The sequence below is a fragment of the Mustela lutreola genome, chromosome 3, assembly GCF_030435805.1.
Source record: "Mustela lutreola isolate mMusLut2 chromosome 3, mMusLut2.pri, whole genome shotgun sequence".
In the NCBI taxonomy this organism is placed as follows: domain Eukaryota; kingdom Metazoa; phylum Chordata; class Mammalia; order Carnivora; family Mustelidae; genus Mustela; species Mustela lutreola.
This window is the reverse complement of record NC_081292.1, coordinates 137,705,742-137,729,930: the sequence shown is the minus strand read 5'-3', so window position 1 is coordinate 137,729,930 and position 24,189 is coordinate 137,705,742. Positions and strand designations below refer to the sequence as shown.

Sequence of the window (24,189 nt, the reverse complement as noted above, 5' to 3'; positions counted from 1 at the left end):
TCCCTGCTTGTAAAGGTGTGTGCACCTGTGTGGGCTGGCATAGTGCTGTGGTGTATTAGTTTCTTATGGCTGCTGTAAGAAGTTACCATAAACTTGGTGGCTTAAAATGGCACAAATTTATTGTTTCATAGCTTTGTAGGCCGGAAGTCCAAATTCAGTCTCATTGAGCTAAAATCACGAGTTGGCAGGACTGCTCTCCCTCTGGAGGCCTTAGGGTAAATTCATTCCTTGCCTCTTTTAGCTTTCACACTTTGGTGTTTTTGTAGCTTGTGGCCACATCTCTTCAAATTTGTCTCACCTTCACATCACTCTTTGCTCTGTGTCCATCTTCTCTTTCTATGTCTATGTCAAAACCCCCTCTGCCTCTTTCTTGTGAGTATACATGTACTTGCTCTGAGAGCCCACCCAGGTAATCCAGGATATGCACCTCTTCTCAACATCTTTAGCCATATTTTTTTCCCATATGAGATAATATTCTCTCTTTGGCTCTGTAAGGTAACATTCCCAAATTCTGGGGATGAAGAGGAAGTGACTCTATCTTTGGGGAGCCATTCTTCAGCCCACCCCAGTTGGTTTTTCTAGCTGTGGGTACACCTGCCACCAGAGATGCCTTCAGAGTTAAATTAGCAAACATCTGGATGCCATGAGTGTGCAGGAGAAGTCACCTGTAAGAACCCAGGGTGCTGGGCCCGAGTTATTGCTCTTGGGTGTGTTTGAAGAGGAGAAGGGATGGGAGGGAACATTTTGAATGAATCTTAAGAGAAGATACCAAATTTTCAGAGGTCTTTCTAAAGATGCATAATAACTGGTTTAAGAAAGTCTAATTTCAGAGGTAATAATGACTTATGGCTAATATTGAGACTTTTCCCTTTTTCAGCCATTTATATTTAATGAATATTTACCAAAACATGGAGATTAAGTTTAGAGAGCTTATGTGCCAGTGTGGTGAGTAATAGGGTTTTATTAGAAACAAAGCATTGTCCAATAGAGTACTTTCACTGTTATTGCTCAATTTGGCCTTAAGCTTTTTTTTTTTTCCTTAAAATTGGTATATACTTTAAAAATGTGCAGGTTCTACTGGGTATTTACCCTAAAGATGCAAATGTAGTTATCTGAAGGGGCACGCATACCCAAATGTTTACAGTAGCAATGTTCACAATAGCCAAACTATGGAAAGAACCTAGATGTCTATCAACAGATGAATGGGTAAAGAAGATGTGTTATATTTATACAATGGAATACTATGCAGCCATCAGAAGAAATGAAATCTTGCCATTTGCGATGACGTGGATGGAACTAGAGGGCATTATGCTTAGTGAAATAAGTCAATCAGAGAAAAACAATTATCATATGATCTCCCTGATATGAGGAAGAAGAGATGCAACGTGGGGGGTTTGGGAGTAGGAAAAGAATAAATGAAACAAGATGGGATCTGGAGGGAGACAAACCATGACTCTTAATCTCACAAAACAAACTGAGGGTTGCCAGGGGCAAGGGGGAGGGGGAGGGTGGTGGGATTATGGACATTGGGGGAGGGTATGTGCTATGATGAGTGCTGTGAAGTGTGTAAACCTGGCAGTTCACAGACCTGTACCCCTGGGGCTAATAATACATTATATGTTAATTAAAAAATTTTTAAAAATTTAAAATAAAAAAAGTGCAGGTTTTGTTCTAGGCACTGTTTAATTTATTAATTTTATATTCATCATAATTTATTTCTTTTTCTTTTCATTTTAAAAATTTATAGTAACCCTAGTAAATCAATAACTATTATCCCTGCTTTACAGACTTATTTATAAAGAAACAGTGGCACTGAGAAGTTAAGTAACTTGCTCATGATCACACAGTAATGGATTACCAGGATTTGAACTCAGAGTCCCTACTTTTACCTATATGCCAGTGGTTAGCAAGATTTCTTAAAAAGAACCAGATGGTAATTATTTTAGGCCTTGCAGGCTATAAAATCTCTGTTGTAGCTATTTAGCTCTGCTGTTGTAGTAGTAAAGCAGGTATAGATAATATGTATAGATAATATGTAAATGAATGGATGTGGCTGTGTTCTAATAAAACTTTATTCACAAAACTAAGAAGTGGGCCAGGTGTGGCCTGCAGGCCATAGTTTTCAACCTTTTGCACTGTGCTGTATGAAGATTTTTTTGTTTATTGCTTTAATGTTGTATTTTAGAATAACAGACATAGAGAAAAGTTAAAAATGTACAAGACTTCCTGGTCAGCCTTCACCTCTTCCTTCTAATGTCAGCATCTTACATCACTATAGCACATAGTTGAAAATAACATTGCTACAGTACAATTAGCTAAACTATAAACCTTATTTGAATTTCACCATTTAAAAAAATGTGATCCTCTCTGGTCAAAGATCCAGCCTGGGGTCATCTTACACTGCATTTAATTATTATGTCTCCTTAGTCTCCTCCAATCTGTGACATTCCTTTGTCTTTCCTTACCTCTGATTACCTTGACACTTTTGAAGAGTACTGCTCAGATATTTTGTAGGGTGCCCTCCAATCAATGATGGTCTGATGTTTTCTGATGATAATGATGAGGTTATGAATATTAGGCAAGAATACCATAGAGGTGATGTTGTACCTTTCTCCAAGCATTGTATCAGGAGGTGCATGATGTCAGTGTGTCTTCTTATAGGTAATTGTTGACCTCGGTCACTAGATTAGAGTGGTATCTCCTGGATTTCTCCACTGTGAAGTTAACTATTTTTCCCTTTGTAATTAAAAAGTAGCGTGGGGAGATAGTTTGAGAGTAGGCATGAGTCCTGTTTCTCTTCAACCTTCCACACACTACCCATTAGCAAGTCTTGGCCGTAACAGTTATTACTGAGATGTTTCCCTAATGGTGAGAAATGTCTCCCTTCTGTGAGGAAGAGCTATTCTTTCTCCCTCATTTATTTAAGTATATATGTCAGTACAGACTCTTGGATATTTACTTGATTGTATAGATTATTATTCAGTTTGAACATTATTTTCTTTGTTTCTCAAATTGTTGAAACTTTAGCCACCAGAAGCCCTTTTCTTTTTGAGCTCTGCCTTATAGTTTAACCAAAAATATGAATAGTTTTGTAGTCTCCTCCGTCCTCTTGCATCTTCCTCAGAAACCATCATCATCACTCCTTCAATTAATTGTTTTGATATTAACCCCCATATCTCTAAGTTAAATATATTGCTGTTTTATTATTTTTAAGTTGTAAAAATTGCTTATTAATTTCTTACCATGGAATATTAGAATCAGCTTCTTTCCTAATACCTTTTCCCTACCACCAACTTCCCATCACCCATCATTCCAATAGAGTTATATTTTGGTTATATCAGTATTTACTACCTATATTACTGTGACTAGGAAAACACACTTCATTGGAGTAGATAGACCATAATAACTTTTCTCCTTCTACAAAATTTCTGCTTCGCTTTAGTTGGTAATTGTGGTTTTGTTTGTGCTTTGCTTACTTTTCTATGTACTTATCATGAATTTAACCCCAGCTTTTCATCAGTTAGACATCTAAGTCTTTGCTTCTCAAATTGCCATTCTTGGCCCAGTAGGCTTTGCATCACCTGGAAGCAGAGTATAAATGCAGAAAATCAGACTCAACCTGACCATCTGTTACAGAATCCATATTTTAATAAGATTTTCCCACGTTGAACCTTAAGAAATCTGGTATACATTTCCTCTAAATATGTTTACTGACATTACCAAAGCTTTCTGGCTCTTATTTCTCCAGTTGGGCTGCCTTTTGTACTCAGCAGGGCACATCTGTTATCCCGTTTTCCCTTTGGTGTTTTCCAGGGACTCCCCTCCATATTTCTTCATTTTAAATCTTTGTGCCTGGCTTCTGGAAGAGTTCCTCAGCTGTATTTTTCAGCCCTTCTATTGATTTTTTTATATCTTGATTTCTTTTTTCCCCCTCAACCATACCTTTCTTGTTTTGTGGATATAATATCTTCTCTTACCGCTGTAAGGATATTTTCTCTTCTTGTACAATCTCTAATTTCTTCATGTTGCTTCCTTTCTTCTTGCTTGTTGGTCTTTCATGTTAGAGCTTTTCCTTAAATATCTGGTGATCCTTGCTTACTTTTATTTAAGAGTGAGTGCCCCGAGAGCTGATTTGGAATCTAAAGTGAAGACTTAAGACGGAAGCAGTTCAGTTCCTTGAGGAAGACTGCCCTCTCTATCATAGCAACATCTTTAGTTTTTTTTTTTTTTTTTAAAGATTTTATTTATTTATTTGACAGAGAGAAATCACAAGTAGATGGAGAGGCAGGCAGAGAGAGAGAGAGGGAAGCAGGCTCTCTGCTGAGCAGAGAGCCCAATGCGGGACTCGATCCCAGGACTCCGAGATCATGACCCGAGCCAAAGGCAGCGGCCCAACCCACTGAGCCACCCAGGCGCCCCAACATCTTTAGTTTTTTTCCTGTTGGTCAGGACAGATTTTATAGAGAACAGTCTCCCAAGCTTCTACCTGAAGGCTTTTGGCAGGGCTACCATTGCTTCTTACCTACTAAATAACTTAAATGACTTCTTAACTTTTCAAGACATAATACCTTTTTCCTCTTTTGTCCCTTTCTATATTATTGCTGCATGTAAACAACACTATATTGAAAGTAAAAGCTGTAAATAAATTTAAAATAAAATTTAAAAAAGTCCACAAAGGCTTTCACACTGGCCTTCCCCTGAAATTCGGGCAGATTAGTATTTTACTGTTAGATGATTCAACCCAAGGATATTATTTGATGGCTATCATTTGAATATTATGGCTTGATGGCTTGTCAAGTTTGGGTATCAATTTTGGAAGACTAATGTAGATACAATATGCCTTATGTACACTGGACATATAAAAGACCACTGTCTCCCTCCTGGGATAGAGCAGAGGCTGGGGCAGAAGGTGGGGTGAAGACTGTTATCTGGAGCCAAGTTACGAAGTTCAGATGGGGCGTGGCTCTATGGCTAGACAAAGATACAAAGTCCGGGAGGTTTTGAACCTGTTGAATCCTAGCAAGGTTGGGCAGAGGAAGTGCATGTGTACACATAGGGCAGCAGCTGCATAGCTTTTTATATGGCTTCAGAGACTTTGGATAGCCATCTGAAAGCCCAAGGCTCTTCAGTCTTTGGTTTTTATTTGACGTTACTTAGGACTCACCTTTTAGGTTGTCCCTGATCCCCAAACCACCTTTCCGCTTAGGGTTCCTGCCAGAGCATGATTGCTTCCAGCACATGTTGCTTACTTCCTGACCTGATGTCATTTTTCCTGATGTCATTTTGCAGGGGATTCCTAACACTCCTCTATCCTTGTGGTCCTGCCAGGGCTCGAGTCTTTGCCTTACTGTACTCTGAAGTATCCCCCACATGCTCATCTTTGGATTTGAATGTGTCACCTGCCAGCCACTGGCCCTGACTCCTAGCTGCTCCTCTGTATTACCCCTCTGTCCAGCTTCCCAGGTCAGAGCCAGGTGGGTTCTTTTCCTGCAGTGAGGAGTGACATCTTTGTCCATTCTGGGATTGCTGCAGATGGAAGCTGTCCTTGAATGCTAAATTGTGCTCAATGAATTTTCCTCACCAAACGTTGTTATAAATGGTGGTTAGGAGCTCTAGTTATACTTTATTACAGTTAGCACATAGCCTGGGCTCCATTGTTTCTAAAACAGAGTTTTTAAGGAAAAGAGCTTTCAAGTTCCAGGAGATAGATTTGAAAAACCAACTTTTTGGCACAAGTCCCATTGATAAGTTGGGGGCTGTCTTGTAACAGTGTGCAAAGGAGGAAAAATGTTGTCATCAATATTCATTATGTCCCCACTTGGGTATCACGCTGTTGGGACTGCTGGATCTGTGGGCCTCTGCTGGGCCCGTTTTTGTAAGTTATAATAAGGCCACCTTACAAATGGCCCTGTGTACGTCAGCACACTGTAGAACTTTCCCTGACACATCTCGTGTCATACTAATGGGGAGGATTAAGGCAAGAAGTGGTTCCTAGTCTGAGAAAGTGCAGTTTTAATTTGAATGTGGCCTTTCCTAGAGCAGGTTCTTTTAATCACTGAGCCTGCACTAATTTGTGTTACTCTTCTGGGTTCCGGGGCACTCGTGGAACTTTTAAAAAAATTAGCACTTTCTATCAGTTCAGAGTTTTCTTTCAAGTGAGGTACTTTTAGAACAATGTGACGCATAGCGATTTTCAAAAGATGAAAGCAGTGTGTTTGAATGGGAGTCTTACAACTAATTGCCTGAACTAATTATACATAAAGGGCCAAGCCATTAGTGTTAATAAGAAGTGACTTCAGAGAGTACGGTTTGACCCAGGGGCTGAATAACTGTTGCAAACAGTCATCAGTGAGGTGGTATTCATGGCGGAGAACATCTTTAGCTGGAAATTATTCATGTCGGTTCAAATTGGGTTTTCCCTGAATTGTTACTCTTACACTTGGTTATTTCCTTGTTGTTGAAAATGCGTACCCTTTTGAATGTGGAAGCTGAACTAGACTAGCTTACGAGGAAGTTCTTTATATAAATAAATGTGTACTCTGTGAACATGGATCTTCTTGATTGCTCCTTTTCAGGCCCTTCCCCACCCCCCACTTGAAATGTCTGTGCTCCCAGGACTCTATCCTGGGTCTTCTCTGTCTATACTCCTTCCCTGTGTGACCTCATCATATTCTGACTCTGTGCTCGCAAATTGCCCATATTTATCTAGACCAGGTATCTTCTGGATTCCAGATATGTATTTTCATGGGGATATCGTGTAGGAATTACAGAGTTGTGCAGGCCCAGAACAGAACGGAGACCTCTCCCAAATCTGCCCTCTCTCACCTACCCTGGCCTTTCAACTTGGGAAGTGATCCAACAAAACTCCATGTACCACTGGTTCTCTCTCCACCATTTCTGTCTATCCCCATCACCCCGCCCTTCCATATCCCTGTTGTCTCCTGGGACTGTAGCAAGAGCCTTGTAACTGGTCTCCCAAATCCATTTTGCCTCCTTCCAGATGATACACAGCTGCTGGTATTAAGGCACAGATGTGATCAGGTCGCTATCTGCTCTGAAGTATGAAATCATTACCCACTGTAAAGGGCAGCGTCTTTCACTGGTATGGGCATTTGATCTTGCGTGCTCTTCATCTCTGATTCATAACAGCTTGGAGTTGCTGGCCGTCCTTCAGGTGCTTGAATTCATCTAGATCCTTCCCTGTGCAAGGCCTTTGTGCAGATGGCTCCCTGGGCCTGGGATGCTGTTCCTTTTATGCTCTGCCTGGTTACTGCCTACTTGCCCTTCTAGTTTTAGCTTCAGTATAATGTTCCAGTGACGTTCCCAAAAGCCCTCCCCAGTTGGTTAGATTCCCCTATTAAGTCTGCCAGGAGCATCCTGTATTTCCTAACACTCATCATAATTATAATTAAATGAGTATTTGTATAATTACTATTTTGATGCCTGATTATCCTACTAGCCTGTAAACTCCCTGAGAGCAGGGACCATGCCTGTCTGGCTCACCATTCTCTCCCCGGTGCCTTTCATAACAAATATTTGCCAAATGAATGTATAATGAGTGCTGTCAGGCAGAAGCGGTGGCATATGTTATGTGTATTTGTACTTATGTTTGAATAGGGGGGTATCTGATGTTCTAGGGCTCGAACACTTCCCACTCCATAATGAGCAATACTGTGAAAGCCTTATTTAGATCTTGTTAACTGTTCAGCTGTTGCATGCTCTTTCCCCCTTTGTGCTGGAAGTAGACTGTATTGGTCAGGGTTTTGCCAGAGAAATAGAACCAGCAGGAGAGAAAAAGACGTATTGCAGGAATGGGCTAATGCGACCGAGGGGATTCAAGGCAAGTATGCAATGTACAGGGCAGGAGGTCAGGAAAGGCGGGCTGGAACTCACGGACATAGGGAGGGCCCCAGCTGCTGCTCACAGGTGGGATTTCTTCTTCAGGGAAGCCCCAGTTGCACTTTCCAGGTCTTTTGATTGATTGAAGCAGGCCCACCCAGATTCTCTAGGATAATCTCCCATGCTTAAAGCCAACTGCTTATGTACTTCAATTACATCTCCCGAATGCCTTCACAGCGACTCTCAGATTAGTGTTTGTTTGAATAAATGGAGACCGTAGCCTGTACCTAAATTGGCACATGAAGTTGACCCATCAGAGTAACCTTTGATACAAAACACCAATTTATAAAAACAAAGTGAACCTTAAAAAAACAACAACAACATGGCACCTCTGGAATTGAGAATGGTAATTAAATACTTAGGTGGGCTTATCAGCTATGGAGATAATGGCCATTCTAAAGAGGTTTTTGCCTCTTCCGCTGAAGTCTGCCAAATAGCCTAATTACTCTGTTATTCAAAACAAATATATGACTTCTTCAAATGTGAATCAGTAATAAACTTCTAGGAAGATTGGCTTTTATGTGTAGTGCTGTTAATAAATGGACGACAGAGTCTTCCATGGGTGCCTTTTGATTTATTAACCCAGCAAACATTTCCTGGGCACAGAGATGGGCAGAGAGACACAAGGCGAAGCAGAAGTCTACCCTGTATTTTGAGGTCTTGCAGTGGATTTAAGTGAACAAAAAAGTAAAAGAATTGCAGGCCTGCAGTTTAGTATAGAATGTGTAGTACAGAATGGGAGGGAGACATGGTTTGGTGGCAGAGACTGAAGTACCCTGAGCCCCAAGCTTGGGGACATAGCTTTTTCTTCAGAGAGTGAAGAGGGTCTCTGTTGGAGAGTGCCACCCTTCTAGAACCTAGGAAGAGGCATCGAGGTGGAAGGTGAAGCAAGGGGAAGAGAGGGTTAATAATAGCAGGAGTCTGAACTAGAGGCTGGATTCCTGCACGAACAGAGTTTATCAGGTGAGTGAGGGAGAAAGGATGTGAAGATGAAACTTTGAGGGTAGTGCTTCAAAGATGGGGACTGTAACAAGACCAGTCATGGCGGTCATGGGACCAGAGAAAGAATGGATGTGTAGTTCTGAGGCAGGTTAAAGGACAGAAAGGAACCCCACTTACTGAGCTTCTGTGCTGGGTCTCCTGCATTGACACACATTGTCTTGTGTCAGCTGAGATGCCGGTGTGACTTCTCTCCTGTGTGAGATCACCCAAAGAGTATCCTAAGCCAAGGGAAAAGTTTGAGGAAGATGCTTCGTATTGAATATTGTTTTTTAGGTGTTCAGTCTTTTTATAAAGGATAATATAGGTACTTCATTTTGAAAATTATCAGACATTTGATTCTAAGAGGATGTCTGTTTATAATTAAAAACGAATGGTAGCTAGTCACTATTGGGAAAGAAAAAAAAAGGACTAACATTCATCAGTGATTTCTGTGTGTTGTCTTACAACCCCCAAAGCAAATTGAAAAAGCATATTTTTGGCCTCCAACATACCTCTTGATACATGAAATTGTATTCACTAAACCTGCTTTCCAAAAAGGCAAGTGCAAGGGGCCCTCACTATCTAATCTGGGAAAATTGCAGCATCAAAAGCAATGATGTTAGTAATGTATGATAAACAATCAGATGAAATAAGATTTGGTGACTCTGCATTGATCAGTAGATACATGGGAATGGGGAGGGAAAGTTCTTCCTTATAGAAGAATGCCAACAAATAAATATAGAAAAAGGAAAGAAAATACAAAAATCACCACTTGGCAAACATCGCAGTGATGGTTGATGACTACAAGAGTTGTCTATGGGTGGGTGGATGTTTGATGAAGAATAAGGTATTGGCACAGTCTTACGGTATTTTTCCACTCATTATTCCAGAGGAAGAAATGGTGACTTTATGGTGAAGACTGGTGGATACAAACCTGTCCAGGAGATCAAGGTTAGCACCATTGGTGATGGGATGATCTGACATCCTTTGTGTCTTTTGGTGTCGGGTCTTCTTGCTAGGAATACACGGTCCAGATATGGGCATAAGAAAACATCAGATGAACCCAAATTAGGGTGACAAGAGAAAGTCAAGGTCACAATAGAAAGTCAAAAGTTCTGACTCTTTAAAATTGTCAAGGATGAGAGAGACAGGTAAAGACTGAAGAACTGTTCCACACTGCAGGAGACTTGTGATTGTCATGTAAGTGTGTCTTTGTTTGGAGAAATGCATATTGGAGTACACAGGAGTATAGGGGCTCCGTAACCACAATTTACTCTCACGTGGTCCAGAAAAAATACTGAAGACCAAACAATTGGTTATCTAGGCCAAGGGGGAACTAGAGTTTTTTTTACTACTCCCACAACTTTTTTGTGTGTGCCTGAAATTATTGTAAGGATTATCTTAAAAAGTTATGAAACTCCAGGAAAGACCAAGGAACTGTTCTAGCTGGAAGGCGACTGAGAAACGTAGTAAATACAATGAATGATCTGCAGCAGATCCTTTTGCTGCAAAGGAAATCATCGGGGTAACTGGCCAAATTTCAGGAGGGTTTTTAGGTGATGGGTGAGTGTTCTTTGTCCTGTTCTGTCAATTTACCTGTAAGTTTCAAATTACTTTGAAATAGAGTGTTTTGTTGTTGTTGTTGTTATTTTTAAAGTGCAAGTTCTTTTCTGAAATCCAAACTCACTTTACTTTCTTTTTTCTTTGATCAGAATAGGATAGGATTTGTTCCTGCTGTCAGAGAACAACCAGGCTGTGCTTTTAATTAGGAGATTAAAGAATGTTAAAAATGTTAAGGGGTGCCTGGGTGGCTCAGTGGGTTAAAGCCTCTGCCTTTGGTTCAGGTCATGATCCCAGGGTCCTGGGATTGAGCCCCGCATCTGGCTCTCTGCTTGTCGGGGAGGCTGTTTCTTCCTCTCTCTCTGCTTGCCTCTCTGCCTACCTGTGATCTCTGTCAAATAAATAAATAAAATCTTAAAAAAAAAAAAAGAATGTTAAAAATTTTAAGAGCAGGAACATGCCCAAGTGATGGATCTGACAAGTCAACCTCTTGATTCTTTGCCCTCAAATGTAAATCCAGGGTAGTGGTATCTGCTGGTCTGTCTTACAAGGCGGGTCCTTGATAGGGCAAAATGAGACAAATATGTAAAGATCCTTAAAAAAAGAGAGAGTACTAATGAAATATAATCTGTTATTGAGCAAATGATATGTTGAGATGTGTGGTCTGATTTCTGATATCTTAATACTACTACTCATAGAAGTGTTCTGGTTTGTTAATAGGACTGCCTTTCCCTGTATTTCTCTTTCTTCCTCTTTTGCTTCTGGAAAATCTCCACACTCACTTGTGGCTCCTCCTTATCCCTGCTTCTCTTTCAACTTCCTCTTTCACTGGCTCTTCTTTCCTCTCTAAATTTGTTCCTCTTGTACAAATTCCTTGCTTGTATCTTTTATTCTTTTTTTTTTTTTCCTAAGGATTTTATTTATTTATTTGACAGAGAAGGACACAGTGAGAGAGAGAACACAAGCAGAGGGTAGTGGGAGAGGGAGAAGCAGGCTTCCCATGGAACAGGGAGCCTGATGTGGGGCTCAATCCCAGGACCCTGAGATCATGACCTGAGCTGAAGGCAGACACTTAATGACTGAGCCACCCAGGCGTCCCTGTATCTTTTATTCTTGTCTGTCCCTTATTCTCCTCTCCCCCTTTTGTAGTCTTGTTTCCCTGCCCTTTTTGTTGTAGCTTCAAGAATTCTAAATATAGGGGCACCTAGGTGCCTCAGTCATTAAGTGTCTGCCTTCGGCTCAGGTCGTGATCCCAGGGTCCTGGGATTGAGCCCCCCATTGGGATCCCTGGTCAGCGGGAAGCCTGCTTCTCCCTCTTCCACTCCCCGTGTGTGTTCTCTGTCCGGCTGTGTCTCTCTCTGTCAAATAAATAAATAAAGTCTTTAAAAAAAATTCTAGATATAATGTTTCCACTTGCCTGTATTCAAGAGGAAGGCCAATCTGAATTAAATTCTTAGCCATAGACTATTGGTAACAAACAAACTTGTATTAATAGCTACTGTTTATTGAATGCATACTATAGGTCGAGGACTGTTGGTTGCAGTATCCATAGTCACATTTAATCCTCACAACAACATTTTGAAGTAGGTATTTTCATTCCTACTTTGCAGAATAGGAAAGTGAAGCACAGATGTTGAACCATTTACCCAAAATAAAAAATGTAAGTGGTAAAGCCAAGCTTCAAAACCCGAGTGAATTTCAGAACTTGGGATGCTTCCCACCTACTGTGTCGCCCAAGGATATTGACTCCATTCTAGTTGGGTTCTACAGTTAGTGCCCAGGTCAAGGGCACTATTTAGATGAGTATCTGAAAGGAGCCAGGGAAAACAATCTAGTACTGTTGATTACACTAGCGTCAAGGAGAGGCGAAGCTGAGTTACATGTCAGTGTCTGAATGGCTGGTTCTTGGCAAAGAGTTATTTATAATCAGTGCATGTTGCCGCTGAAAGCTATCCCACTGGACCCCCTTTCCAGCAAGACTCTCCTTTTGGAATGTAACAGGAACTAATTATGTGCTATTAAATCTAAGACCCATTTCATATTCAGAGGTTCCAGTGGTAAACCTCACATGTCAGAAGCAATTAGTGACATTGTGACATGTCATCTTCAATATGCTGAGCTCGGATAGTTTTAAATAACTGTCACCACAGTGCTATGCGAGCAATGCGACTTTAAGGCAACAGATTCTGGAGAATTTGTTGTTGTCCTAACTGGTGTCCTGAAGGTTTCAGCAATGTGAGAAGCCAGTTAATTCTGACAGTTTTCAGATTTGGAGCATTCACAAAAGGGGCTGGAGTGCTGGGCAGGGGACGAAGTCACGTCGCCTCGGTCTGCGAGCTGGTTGGTCTCAGGGCGCCTGTTCTCACATGGTTCTGGTGGAATGACTGCTTTGCGCCAGTGGCACCTGGGCGTGCACGGAACCAAACGCCAGGATGTGAAAACAGATGTGTGAGAAACCAAGTTCTGGTGGGCTAATTCTCTACCTGAGATTAATGGGAAGTAAATCTTCCACCTTTTTTTTTTTTTAAGCCATGCAATGAACACACTCCTAATTGGAATTTGAAATTCTTGCTGGTAAAATGTATCTCACAGGTAGATGTCCTGATTCTATATTTATAAGGAAAAATGTGAAATTCAAATTATTTTTCTTCTGGAAGGAAAGTATGCCGCGGAAGTGTCGTCAGTGGGGCTGTGTACAAAGGCTGCTTGTGGGTTGCTGACATTAGGATTATCTCCTGAAGTGGCATCTTCCTGTGGGGTTTGGATTTTTACCATGTTGCTGAGATGCTGCATGGGAAACTGCAGTGACTGGAGGCTGCTAGCGTGTGGCTGAGCAGTGAAAGCATCTGAAAAAATGTTGCCCTCGTGGGATAACTGGACCATGTCCATTAAGCCAGGTTCTGCCCCAGAATGCCGGCTCCGCTCCAGGCTTAGCTCCGAGGTAATTGACTCTTCAGCTCACTGAAGCTGCTTCACAACTCTCTGTGGTAAAGAACCTTTTTGTTTCCCCCTCCATTCAGGGGCTTGGCTGTTTCAACCAGACTGTTCGTATTGACTCTAACCACTGCGGAACAGTCTCTGGAAATCCCAACCGTGCACAGCTAGGAGATGGCCACTTAGCATTCGCCTTAAAAAAAGAGAAAAGGGGCGCCTGGGTGGTGCCGTCGATGAAGCATCTGACCCTTGATTTCGGCTCAGGTCATGTTCTCAGGGTTGCAGGATCGAGTCCTGCGTCAGGCTTGCGGGGCATTGGCTGACTCTGGGTGGGCATGGTGTTGTCAATTATTTTAGCTTGGGGTGGAAACACTGCTAGGTTTTAAATACCTGATAAACACGCAGGGCTGCTCCGAGGAGTGTGTTGTAAAGTAAACATACAGCCCTTTGATAAATGAGTGTGTCATTACTGAGTGAAACTGGAAGAAAACAATATGCAAGGGGAGATGAAGCTATGAACATGACTTTGGGACATATAAGTTAAATTATAAGATTATTTGGTCCTACACCTCTTCCAGGGGTGTGTGTGTGTGTGTGTGTGTGTGTGTGTTTGTAAAAGAGAGAGGGAGAGAGATAGAGAGAAATTTTTCACTTGTCTTTCCCAATTAATAAGCTTCTAAATATCTTCACAATGATACTGGCTAACGCTCAGTTTAGGAATAAAAGTTAGCCGTGTCTATCCGTCAAGTACAGTCTGTTTCTGTGGAGATGTGGATTGTAAAGGTGTGGCTTTTTTTTTTTTTTTTAAAGATTTTATTTATTTATTTGACAGAGAGAAATCATAAGTAGATGGAGAGGCAGGCAGAGAGAGAGAGGGGGAAGCAGGCTCCCCGCTGAGCAGAGAGCCCGATGTGGGACTCGATCCCAGGACCCTGAGATCATGACCTGAGCTGAAGGCAGCGGCTTAACCCACTGAGCCACCCAGGCGCCCAAAGGTGTGGCTTTGATGAGCGTGAGCAATGCTCACAGGCTCCCTGACTGAGTCCGCCAGCCAAGTTTTGCGGGGTGGGCAGGAGGGCTGGATTCACAGTTGATCATACAAGAGGAAGCATGCTTTAGATACTTCGATTTGGCTGACCAGGTATAAATGAATGGATTTGACTTTCCTAAGCCCAGATTTGTACTTTCAAGTGACCCTGCACAGACACAGCATTTAAATTACCCCCCCAGAGTCAACCACCCCAGAGCTCTGTATTTGAAAAACTGTACATCTTCAATCCCATGTTCTCTGTTGTATTGTTGGCCTTTCTCTCTTTCTATGCATGCATTGGGAATAGAAGGGAAAGAGGGAAGGCATCAGCTAAAGAAATCACCCTTCTGGAGTCCACAACAAGAGCTGGCTGGCAGCACATTCCTGTCCAGCCCCAGGAAGTTCCGATTCTGTGATTATGGCAGAAGCAGCCCTAGGCTATGGCTTTCCTGGGTAACCGGCGTGGTTTCCAGGAATTGATGCTGGTGATGTCCTTTTAATCTCTTGTCCATCATCTCCCTAAAATCCATACATGCTTAAGGACCTTCTATATTCTAATTCATAGAGACTCAGATATTGCAAAGATGTTTAATAATCTTAGCCTAAAGCAAAGGTTTGTTGAAAAAATAAAACTTCTTGATATGTATGCATGAAAATTAATTACAATTCCTTTTAACATTTCAAAGCTAAATATTGCTATGGGAAGTAGTATTTGTTTATGGCAGAAAAAAAATTAAAGTGGAACTTCACACAAGAAGTCAAAATCACCCATAATCCCATTATCCGGAAATAAATAGCATTTGGTGTTAAATACTCAGATTTTCTTCCTTAGGATTTGTATTCCTATAAATAAGTTACTATGTGTGTATATATATATATATATATATTTTTTTTTTTCTTACAAAAATGGAGACATGCTGCTTTATAAACCTCTTTCTTTCCTTATGCTTGCCCCAACCAGAGAAAATATCTGAGCCACTTTTTTCCATATTGGTGACTATATATTTACATCATCATTTAGAATGGCTGCAGAGATTAGCTGGACACCTAAGTTGTGTCCTGATTTTTTGCTATGATAAGTAATACTCTGATGAACATCTTTGTACACATGATGGGGCAATTGTTTGATTATGTACTGAAGATAAACTTTTAAATGTAATAGAGACATGCCTGGGTGGCAAGTCAGTTGGTTAAGCAACTGGCTTGATCTCGGCTCAGGTCTTAATCTCAGGCTCATGAGTTAGACGCTCATGTAAAATAAATGAATAAGTTAAATAGTTAATAAACAAAAGTGAATGTAGTAGAATTTGTTAGATCAAGCTAGAATATATATTGAAAGCTTGTGAGTCTTGTTAGGATGTTACTTTCCCCAGAGTTTATTCTGATTCCTTATCCACTTGTTATATCAAAAGTCATTTCTTTTAAATTGCATCCTTGTTTTTCTGGCTGAGCATTTATTTCTCTGTAATGTGCTGGTCATTTGAATTTTGTGGTAAATTGGCTAGTTTGTGTTCTTTTCCCATTTTTCCATAGACATGTTCCTGTTCTGGCTTATTGTTTTGTAAGAGCACTTTGTGTTTTAGGCACATGATTTCTTCTCGGCCTCGTAGATATTTTGCCCAGTGGATTGGAGTTTTGATTGAGATTTAGCTAAATGTAACATTAATTTAGTGGGTATTGGCCTGTTTTTCAATATTGAGTCTTGCTATTTGAGAATAATAGCTTAAATACTTCTGATCTAGGGAGATTATATGGAGTAAAGCTATGGAGTGACTTTTTCTAGGCCTTTCAGTTTATTGCCTTGCCTCAGAGTAGAACCATTTTTAAATCATGTGAGAAAACTGAGTAGCTTAAGTATTTTTTTTTTTTTTTTTACCAGCTAAGCGATTGGATTCCATCTGGTTGGTTTTGATGTATTCTTTTTAATGATTTTAGCACACTCACCTATTGTTACTCCTTTTCAAAGCTCTCTTTGGCTCTTTGAAATAGATTGCTCACATGGGTCCTTATGGCTTTGGGAGTCTGACAATTTTATGATTATGCAAATGTTATTGAGCTCATCTGATGGATGTTCCCTGAGCCCTTGGCTGACTGCATAGAGACTGCGCCTTTAACTGTCACAGGGTTGGCTAGTGTGACCTTCACATCAGGCTGCGTAAAACATGCTTGCCAGGCATCTTAGGACAATTTGGAGTGGTTGCCCGGGCAACCTCACTTGCTTCTAATCAAATGCCCAAAGGATAACCCAAGTCCCCGTGGGAATGCCTTTTCTGATGGGAGGAACTCTGTCTTTAGCAGCGGAAGTGCATTTGTCAATTTTAGGGCACTTTGCTAATGTGTTGGGGAGATGAGGTTAGGTCCTGATCTGGCAATGAACTCAGGGAAGGGAGAGAATGAAGGAAAAGTGCATTAAGAGGATAGGGATAGAAGAGAGGCAAGAAGGAGGAGAAGGTAGCATTGGAGTAAAGAGTGGAAATCAAAATAACAAATACCAGCATACAAAAAAAAACGCTATAGCATAGGCACTAAATATAAATACCAAAATGTTATGTTTAGAAAAAAGAAAATCCATGGCCAGTACATGAGGATCTGGTGAGGGAAAAAAGAATGGTGAAGACTTCTAAAAAGCATACAATAACAATATTTTTTTTTCACTGAAACAGACTCATCTAGTGTGTTTGGCCAACCCTGGTCTGAGGAACTAATGCTGTTTTTGTCTTGTACTCATCATTGTAGCCTGAGTAAATCATGGCTGATTTGGGGGGGGTCAGAATGATGCCACTCAGAATCACAGGACGCACTTTTACTGGTTAGTTCCATGAATCAGAGCCGTTAGAGATTTGAAACTAGTGTACTTAGTCAATTTGGTTTTTCTTTTAAACAACGGAAATCTACAGTATACCAAGATGGTTATTAAGACAGGTGGCAGGATTTTAGCTGCTTGAATCAGCAGAATGCAGATCTGAGCAGAAAGGCATTGTGTAGCCCTGGGATGAAAGCCCTTCTGGGAACATCAGTGAGTGGGCCGTTCTCTATTCTCAGAACCCTCAGTCAGGTGCTTAATTCATCCCATTACATTAAAAAAAAAAAGCCTGTGAGTCACTCTTAAAATACCCACAACTACTCTTAAGACTCCCTTTTTTGAAGATGGCAAGCCAAGTCCAGGAGAGATGCAAACTTTACTGTAGTCAAAACTGGCATACCTAGCACGTGATAAGAAGTGCTGTCAAAGGTAGTTTATTCAATAAATGTTGGACAGCGATGGTCCAGATTTCAGGCCCTTTGAAAACGTAACCCTTGCTCAGGTATTTTCTAGAGATTGGATTTTTTAGTTGCAGAAAATTATGGTTTTGGTTAGTGTTCTGGCAGGTTACATTGATGGCATGTTGTAAAAGTATTTAATGAAGGAGTATTTAATGAAGGAATGATTTAAAAAGTTGAGGACAGGGCTCAGGGAAACCCCCAGGGGATGGCAAAATACTCCACAGGTAGCAAAGGTGGGAGCCAACACTGTGCCTAGACCAGAAAGAATGAGGGAAGAAGCAGTGTTCCTGGAACCCATTGAGAAGCATGTCCATGGAACTGTAAGGGTGAATCCAGCTACAGGCAAGACTGGGATAGGTAGGGAGATGGAGGTGAGTTCAATTAAGTTGACTTCCCTCCACTCTCCTCTCCAGTCTTTCTCTGGTGTCTTCTATAAGCCACATCCATCTGGGAGCTAGAGTAAAGGATTCTGGGTGATGCTGTTTATAGAAGTCAGTTTCCTAGAGCCCAGAGAAGGGCAGAGAAGGTTGGATCATGGGATCTGAGGTAGGAAGGGGTGAATGGAGAATAACCAACACAGGGTAAATCTTCTTCTCTGAGGATCTCCTTGCCCTTTGGAAACATACACATTTGGAAGAGGACTTATTTATAAAAGAATGTCTTTTATTGGAGCTGGGTAGCAGAACAGAGACATCAGTCAATTTCATAATTTTCCCAGCTGATTACTCCTTTTCTCATGCTCCACTGAGTCTAATGTCTATTGTACAATTGTTATTTCTTTATGTATGTGTTTCCCTTTCTTGACCTCAGTTACAAACTTTCTTTTATTTGTGTTGGTTTCTCCAGCATCTAGCCTAGTGCCTAGCATTTATTTAGTAGAAGCTTATGTCTTGAGTAAGTGATGCAATGAATGTTTCCTAGCCTATCTCAGGATAATTTTGACTTCTGTAGCATACAGGCTCACCTTGAAAATGTTGCAGGTTCAATTCCAGACTACCACAATAAAGTATATCTCATAATAAAGGGAGTCAGATGAAGTTGTTTTGTTTCCTAGTGCATATGAACGTTATGTTTACTCTATGCACTAGTCTATTAAATGGGAAATAGCATTATGTCTAAAAAACAATGTACATACCTGAATTAACAAATTAACAAATACCTTATTGCTAAAAGATGCTAACCATCATCTGAGCTTTCAGTGAGTCCTATTTTTTTTTGCTAGTGGAGGATCTTGCCTCAGTTTTGATAGCTGCTAACTGATCAGAGTGGTGGTTGGTGAAGGTTGGAATGGCTGTGGCAATTTCTTAAGATAAGACAAGTTTGCATTGGTTAACACTTCTGTTCATGAACAATTTCTGTAGCGTGTGATGCTATTTGATATTGTGTTATTTTCCATCTAAATCCTTTGTTGTCAACAGTCTTCACAGCATCTTCACCAGGAATTGATTCCATCTCAAGAAACCACTTTCTTTGTTCATACATAAGAAGCAACTCCTCATCTATTCAGGTTTTATCATAAGATAGTAGCGATCAGTCCTTTCTTCAGGCTCCATTTCTACTTCTAGTTCTCTTGCTTTTTTTCACCACATTGCAGTTACTTTATTCATTGAAGGCTTGAATCCCTCAAAATCGTCCATGCGTGCTGCAGTCAACTTCTTTCAAACTTCTGTTAATGTTGATATTTTGACCTCTTCCATCAATCACAAATGATCTTAATGGCATATGGAATGCTGAATCCTTCCCCAAAGTTTTTCGATTTACTTTGCCCAGATCCATCAGACGAATCACTACCTATGACACCCTAAAGCCTTATGACACATATTTCTTAAATGGTAAGACTTGAAACTTGAAATGATTCCTGGATCCATGGGCTGAAGAATAGATGTTTTGATAGCAGGGGTGAACACAACATTAATTTCATTGCACATCTCCATCAGAGCTCTGGGATGACCAGGCGTAATGTCAGTAAGCAATAATATTTCTAAAGGCATCTTTTTTTTCCTAAGCAGTAGGTCTCAGCAGTGCACTTAAAATATTCAGTAAACCATGAATATTAAAATATTCAGTAAACAGATGTTCAGGCTTTGTTGTTGCATTTATAGAGCCTAGGCAGAGTAGATGTTCCATAATTTTTAAGGGCCCTAGAATTTCAGAATTGTCAATGAGCATTGGCTTCCAATAAAAGTCATCAGTTGTGTTAGCCCCGAATAGGAGAGTCAGCTTGTCCTTTGAAGCTTTGAAGACAGGCATTGACTTCTCCTCTTCAGCTATGAAAGTTCTAGATGACATCTTCATCTAGTATAAGGCTGTTTTGTCTACACTGAAAATCTCTTGTTTTGTGTAACCACTATCATGAATTATCTTAGCTAGATCTTCTAGAGAACTTGCAGCTTCTGCATCAACATTTGCTGCTTCACCTTGCACTTTATACCATATGCCAAAACAAAAACAAAAACAAAAAACAAAAAACAAAAAACAAAAAACAAAAAAACAACCAAAAAAACCCCCAACTCCTTCTGGAGGCTTTAATGTCTTAAATGTCAAGAAGAAAACCTTAAGACTTGGGGTAGGAAAGGATTTCCTAAGTGTTTTCATACTTTTAGTCTTCAGAAATGATTTCTTAAGATACAAAAACAAAAAACAAAAACCCACACATTTAATATAAAAAAAGATTGACAAATTGGATATATTAAAATTAAGAATTTTGTTCGTTTAAAGAAACTTATTGAAATTGTATGATGCCTAAATTTGCTTCAGTATTTGTTTGTGGAGGGGAAACTGGGGTATAAATGAAACAAGACTGGTGATGAACTGATCGTTTTTGAGATTACACAAAGAAGTCCTAGCAATCAAGAAGAAAAGCATGAACAACCCCCTAGAAAAATGGGCAAAGATGTGCCTGGGTATTTTATAGATACAGATAAGGAAGCACAGATGGCCAAAAAATATATATATAAAATGTTCAACATCATTTGTGATTTGGACTACAACTCAGAGCTCCAATGAAATGCCATTTTATACCCATTCAATTGGAAAATTTGAAAGATTTGTTAATGTCAAGTGCTAGGGCAGATGGAGATCCAGAGGATCTCACACCTGCTAGTATATTTATACAAGTACCTTAGAAAATAGTATTGGCATTCTTTCATAACCACATTTCCAATATTTTACTCCCAAGTATATATGTAAAAGAGATTCTTGCACATATGCACCAGGAAATATGTGCAAAAGTATTTATGGCAGTACTGTGTACAACATCAGAAACCTGGGAAAACCCAAAATGTCTGTGGGCAAGAGAGTAGATGAGTAAACTATAAATGCATTCAATGGGACATATAGTCCAATCAAAATAAAGTATAATGAAAGCGTTGCAGCATAGATGAGTCTTACTGATATAAAATGAAAAAAATTAATAGTACATATATTTTTTTCATTCAGTTCCCTTTTTTAGAAATTTAAAAATGACTAAAATTGTAACTGTAGGTTTTAGGAATATAAATAGATGAGATGATAATATATAGAGAGGAAAGTAGTAGAGTATTGAGTACAGGATTCAGAATGCTTGTTACCGCAGGTAGGAGGAACCAGGAGGATGAAACCGGGAGGGCCATTTGGGTAGATGAGTTATGGTAAAGTCTATTCTTTGTGGCAGGTGTTGGGTTCATGGTCACAGCAGTTGGGTTCACCATGTCACAGGAATGTGACATGGTCACATTTCTCACAGCTAAGAAATGAATGAGTGAATGAAGGCAGCTTGTGTGGCCCTGAGATATGAATGTGTCTTGTGTCAAGACGGTGATTAATCCGTTATGTGCAATTGAGGTTGAATAAAACAAGAAAGGAGGATGAGGATGAATGGAAAGGAGGCAGTAGTGTGGTACATCTACCACCAGAAATTTGGAAATTATACATTTTGCATAGGAGGACAATCAGGGTTTAGGCTAAGCAACTATTACAAAGCTAATTGCCCAAACAAGATGGATGATCTCTTTCCTGCTTTCTCTTTCTCATTCACATAATAGTTTAGGTCAGAGCCATTCAATAAAAATGTGTGAGCCACACGTGTCACAATATTAAATGTCCTAGTGGCCATACGGAAAAAAAGAAAAAAAAAGTGAAATTCATTTTAATAACATATTCTCTTTGACTCGCTACAGTAAAAAAATGTTACTTCAACATATACTCAGGAGAAAAAGTACTAATGAAATACATCATATTCTTTCTGTCTTCCTAAGTCTTCCAAGTCTGAGGTAGTTTACATGTTCAGGACATCTCAGCTTGCACACTAAATTTTCATCCGAAATACTTGATCTGTATTTAGATGTCAGAAAATTTACAGTTGAAAAAAGTCATCTCACATACTCAGGTTTTTTATTAACTAAATCAAGTATTGGTATTTAAGTTAACTAGAATGAAATAATATGAAAAATTCAGTCCCTTTGCCTCACTAGCCACCTTTCAAGTACTCAGTAACAACATGGGGCTCGTGTCCTTCTTAATGAAAGAGCACGTCTAGTTCGTTAGGTGCCAAGATGTGCTTCCCAGCCTCTTGCATCAGAACAGCCATGTTAACATCACTTGGGAACTTGCTAGAAAACTAGAAAAGCAAATTGTGAATCAGAAACTGTGGAGGTGAGCCAAGCCAGGTAATTCTGATGCACATGAAAGTTTTTTACCAGTACCTGTACCAGTACCAGTATCTGCGCTACTGTCATAGTATTGCCCTCATCTGCAGGGCAGAGGCTGACTAGAACCCTCCTCGTCCGACCTGTAGGAAGTGTGGGGACTGGGGAGGAGGGATAGAGTGGATGAGCAATTCTCTTTTTTAAAGTCCGTGACCCAAAATTGCGTACCTCCTTCTCAGATGCCTTTGAGTAGAACCAAGTAGCCATGACTTAGCCACAAGAGAGGTTGGGAATTGTAGACTAGCTGGCTGATTGTGTACCACGTAAAGCTTGTGGAGGTGTCTGTTTCTGAAAGGAAAAAGTGGAGAATAGATCCTTGAGCAGTTGGTAATCTCACCACAAGAGATAGGTACAGTTTGATTTATTTTGCGACCTAGACCTTAGCTTAAGTTTTATTATTTGACACTATTTGATCTTCATTAGTATATTGGGTACCTTGGAAGAGTCAAATAGACAAAATATGGATCTATATAATGCCTAAGGAATTTTTTTTTTTTTTAAGATTTTATTTATTTATTTAACAGAGAGAGAGAGTGAGAGCACAAGCAGGGGGAACAGCAGGCAGAGGGAGAAGCAGACTCCCTGCCAAGCGAGGAGCCTGATGCGGGACTCAATTCTAGGACCCTAGGATCATGACCCGAGCTGAAGGCAGCTGCTTAACTGACTGAGTCACCCAGGCTTCCTGCTAAGGAAGTCTTAAAGGTGCTGTGACATCTGTGCAAACTTGAAAGGTGCCAGAGAGAATTTGAGCCATTAAGATCAGCCCCTGATCATCCTCCTTTGAAGTAAACTTTATGCGCAGTCCATCACCTGGATGGCAGAATTTACCCCTTGGTGAGATTATTCAAAGGACAGGTATGGGAGTATTTCAGCTGCACTCTACAGAGATAATACTCATTGACTAAGTTGCCTACTTTTTACTCTTAGGGTTTAAATAACATGTTACATGCTGTTCGTGTTTCTGTTGTCTTGAAATCACATGGGTGGTCTTACTCCAAGAGCACTGAGCTTCCATTCGGCCCACTACCTAACTTGGGACTGACAAAGACCATTCGGTCTTCCAGAAGTAGTCCCAGCAATACTGCTGCTCAGTGCCTTTCCATGCTCTGTGGTGGAAATAGGGCCTGTCCTGAACCTTGGGTGTCCTTAACTGCTTAACTGTACTTAACCGTTCACAGTGACTCAGCATATGTGATTTTTTAAAAAAAATTATCATGTAATTTGTGATTGTAGCTTACATTAGATGACAAATAATTATATAGAGAGATTTCCTAATGGCTTGAAAAGAAACACTCTATGGTTTACTGCCAGGAATGTATTCATTTTCTTAATATTGGGAACTATAAATTACCTTACCCTCTTTACAGTTCGTGAAGCCCTTTCACCACAGCTGCTTCAAGAGACATGCTTGATATTATGAGTGTAGAAATAGGAGGAGCTGCTTCTTCAGTCTTTGGGTAGATTTGAAATCAGGACTTCTCCTGTAAAAACAAAACAAAAAAGAGGAGAAGATACTCAAAAGGAATCCTTGAATTGCCTTCAGAAATGAAGAAATTAGATTAACAGCTATTTCTGTGGATGACTTTCTAATTCCTGTAAAATGGCCTTGCTCTCTTGAGACTTGTGGCCATTTCCATTGGTTTTACGTGGCCTTGTTTTATCCTGGCTGCTTCCTCTGAATTGGTTAAGGCTTCTCGGTGGGCTGTAAGCAGGACACCTTCATTCCTGGCAGTTCTATTCTCAATGTTAGTTCATCCAGAGTAATTGGAATTATGGTGAATATTACTATTTACTCCAGTTGGTGCTCAGAATGCTTAGTGCCAGATTAAAAACCTC

At 40.3% G+C, this 24,189-nt stretch overlaps 1 protein-coding gene across 12 annotated transcripts in view; it reads left to right on the top strand.

Moving 5' to 3' along the window:
- OSBPL6 (oxysterol binding protein like 6) overlaps positions 1-24,189 on the top strand; it is a 204,355-nt gene that overhangs the window by 23,161 nt on the left and 157,005 nt on the right. For all 12 annotated transcript variants that reach the window (XM_059166931.1, XM_059166941.1, XM_059166939.1 and 9 more), the window contains exon 2: positions 9,771-9,831. The gene's annotated coding sequence lies outside the window, so the exon portion shown is untranslated. The remainder of the gene's footprint in view (positions 1-9,770; positions 9,832-24,189) is intronic.